A 4,230-nucleotide genomic window follows, 5' to 3' on the forward strand; every position below is an offset into this window, starting at 1 on the left:
CACCGAGGATTCACTAGTTATTCTGGTTTTGCTGGGTTTTATACTGGATATACCGGTTATTGTAATGGATATACTGGTTATTATACTGGATATACTGGTTATTTTAATGGATATACTGGTTATTATACTGGATATACTGGTAATTTTAATGGATATACTGGTTATTTTAATGGATATACTGGTTATTTTAATGGATATACTGGTTATTATAATGGATATACTGGTTATTATACTGGATATACTGGTTATTTTAATGGATATACTGGTTATTTTAATGGATATACTGGTTATTTTAATGGATATACTGGTTATTTTAATGGATATACTGGTTATTATACTGGATATACTGGTTATTTTAATGGATATACTGGTTATTATACTGGATATACTGGTTATTTTAATGGATATACTGGTTATTTTAATGGATATACTGGTTATTTTAATGGATATACTGGTTATTATACTGGATATACTGGTTATTTTAATGGATATACTGGTTATTATAATGGATATACTGGTTATTTTAATGGATATACTGGTTATTATACTGGATATACTGGTTATTCTAATGGATATACTGATTATTATACTGGATATACTGGTTATTTTAATGGATATACTGGTTATTATACTGGATATACTGGTTATTATACTGGATATACTGGTTATTTTAATGGATATACTGGTTATTATACTGGATATACTGGTTATTATACTGGATATACTGGTTATTTTCATGGATATACTGGTTATTATACTGGATATACTGGTTATTTTAATGGATATACTGGTTATTATAATGGATATACTGGTTATTTTAATGGATATACTGGTTATTATACTGGATATACTGGTTATTTTCATGGATATACTGGTTATTATACTGGATATACTGGTTATTTTAATGGATATACTGGTTATTATACTGGATATACTGGTTATTATACTGGATATACTGGTTATTATACTGGATATACTGGTTATTATACTGGATATACTGGTTATTTTAATGGATATACTGGCTATTTTAATGGATATACTGGTTATTTTAATGGATATACTTGTTATTATACTGGATATACTGGTTATTTTAATGGATGTACTGGTTATTGTAATGGATATACTGGTTATTATACTGGATATACTGGTTATTTTAATGGATATACTGGTTATTTTAATGGATATAAAGGTTATTTTAATGGATATACTGGTTATTATACTGGATATACTGGTTATTTTAATGGATATACTGGTTATTTTAATGGATATACTGGTTATTATACTGGATATACTGGTTATTATAATGGATATACTGGTTATTTTAATGGATATAGTGGTTATTATACTGGATATACTGGTTATTTTAATGGATATACTGGTTATTATAATGGATATACTGGTTATTTTAATGGATATAGTGGTTATTATACTGGATATACTGGTTATTATACTGGATATACTGGTTATTTTAATGGATATACTGGTTATTATACTGGATATACTGGTTATTTTAATGGATATACTGGTTATTATACTGGATATACTGGTTATTTTAATGGATATACTGGTTATTATACTGGTTTTAATGGGTATTATACTGGATATAATCGTTATTATACTGGATATACTGGTTATTATACTGGATATACTGGTTATTATACTGGATATACTGGTTATTTTAATGGATATACTGGTTATTTTAATGGATATACAGGTTATTTTAATGGATATACTGGTTATTATACTGGATATACTGGTTATTTTAATGGATATACTGGTTATTTTAATGGATATACTGGTTATTATAATGGATATACTGGTTATTGTAATGGATATACTGGTTATTATACTGGATATACTGGTTATTTTAATGGAGATACTGGTTATTACAATGGATATACTGGTTATTATAATGGATATACTGGTTATTTTAATGGATATACTGGTTATTATGCTGGATATACTGGTTATTATACTGGATATACTGGTTATTTTAATGGAGATACTGGTTATTACAATGGATATACTGGTTATTTTAATGGATATACTGGTTATTATGCTGGATATACTGGTTATTATACTGGCTTTAATGGGTATTATACTGGATATACTCGTTATTATACTGGATATACTGGTTATTTTAATGGATATACTGGTTTTTATACTGGATATACTGGTTATTATACTGGATATACTGGTTATTATACTGGATATACTGGTTATTTTAATGGATATACTGGTTAATATACTGGATATACTAGCTACTATACTGGATATACTGGTTTTACTTATTATTTTAGTGGATATACTGGTTGTACTGGGCATTTATGAATAACTTTTAATTCAAAAAGCCTATTCTAAATCAATTATTTAGCAAATATACATAATTTTGACACTACTAAAGCTGTAAAATTATGGGGGAAAAAAGTCAAAAACGCCAAATTCACAACACAATTCCTCACAAAAATTATTTTGAACAACATGTAAATTAGATTATTTTTCTGGGACTTTACTGATAATTATCTGAAAAAAAATCCTAATTATTTACACAATTGTGTTTTTTCCAAATAAGTGTAAATATCTAAAACTAATGATATTGTTATAGATTTAAATACAATAAAAAAAAGCACAATTTCATGAATGAATGTTGTAAAAGAATAAATTACTATTTATAGAAATAGAGATTTTTAATGTAAAAAAAATACAGTTAAAAAACCTTTATTTTACAGTGTCTAAACTGAATTTAACATTTTTTCTATGCTTAATCCTTGAATTCTACATATATTTGTATAAAATATTGGCATTTTTACAGTCAAACATTGTAGAAGAGCAAATTAAAATGTGCAAAAATACAGATTTTTAATGTTATTATTATGATTTACTGATTTATTTATTATTTTTTCTATGAACAACATGTACATTCATTTTTAAACATTTGTCCATGATGGAACACAGCTGAAAAATCTGTAAAACGACAGTTAAGTTATATCAATTATCAGCCTTCTTGATCATGAAATAATCAGAAATCAATATTAATATTGTTTTTAAACAAACATGCGGGTTGGGAATTGTCAGAAGTTACTATTAAATACATAATTTACTACATATTACTTTGAGAAATTATGCTTAATACTGCTGAGAGTCAGATGTTGGTTACCTTAGCTTAGCTTAGCATAAAGACTAGAAATAAAATGCACCCGTTGGCTTCTTATTAACTCACTAAATATCAAACAGAAGCTAAACTGTGGAGATCAAAGTGTGTGAACCAACATTTACTACTTTGTCAGGACAATTTGAATAAATGGGCCATTTTTCAACGTGCAGGACGGTTTGATAGACGAATAAACCCGCGGAAATAGGTTTTAGGTCGCAAGTTTGATTTCTAGTAGTAGTTAAAGTTATGAAAAAGATGTATTTTAATCCAAACAGTGACTTTAGCACGAATATTAAACATCACAGAGAGCAAAAGACACCATTTGAAAACCATAAAACACCTTTTTGACTCATTTTACAGCTAAAACGTCCATAAAAATAAACTTCTCACTGCAAGAGACTCTAAAATAATGAAGGTAATCCAGGTTTGTTGCTTCCAGTTGTTTAGGATTATTTCCTCTGAGTTTTTTAAAAACCTGCAGTGGGATCCTTTAGGATGGAAAATTGCACATATTTAACCTTATAAATGAGCTAAAATTCTAAATAATCCTCAACATAGAGACAGGATGGGTCAGAATCTAACAGCAGGTCACAGTCGCTGGGGGATTTTTATGGACTTTTGTGATGAATTCTAAAAACGACCTTCGTCTGAATGACTAAATGTCGTCTCTTTAACTCACGGAACAAGCAGCAATGGTGAAAAACTGAAAAATGAAACTAGGTCAAACAGTGTTGAAATTGTTGAAAGTGAAGCCATGTTTGCTGCACAAACCTCAACCAAAAGCACTAAAAAAAACCTGGAAGATCCATTTAGCATCACATCGGAGCCCGAATTTAGCTCCTCAACCCCAAAGCTTTCAGCAAACAATGAAACCAAAACACAATAAGCGGCAAAGGAGACACCTTACAGTGGAATACAGTAGATAATGAACCTTCAGATGCACTGATAAAGAAAATAAAACAACGCCTTGCTCAACACTTCCTCATATCTGAGCGTCTCACTGATTACAGATCTGATCGCGTGAGAGATAAAAGTCCGGCTAAAAGGTGAAAAGTCAAAAGTAAAAACAGCAAAAC

Source organism: Amphiprion ocellaris, chromosome 7, assembly GCF_022539595.1.
Source record: "Amphiprion ocellaris isolate individual 3 ecotype Okinawa chromosome 7, ASM2253959v1, whole genome shotgun sequence".
NCBI classification, from domain to species: Eukaryota; Metazoa; Chordata; class Actinopteri; family Pomacentridae; genus Amphiprion; species Amphiprion ocellaris.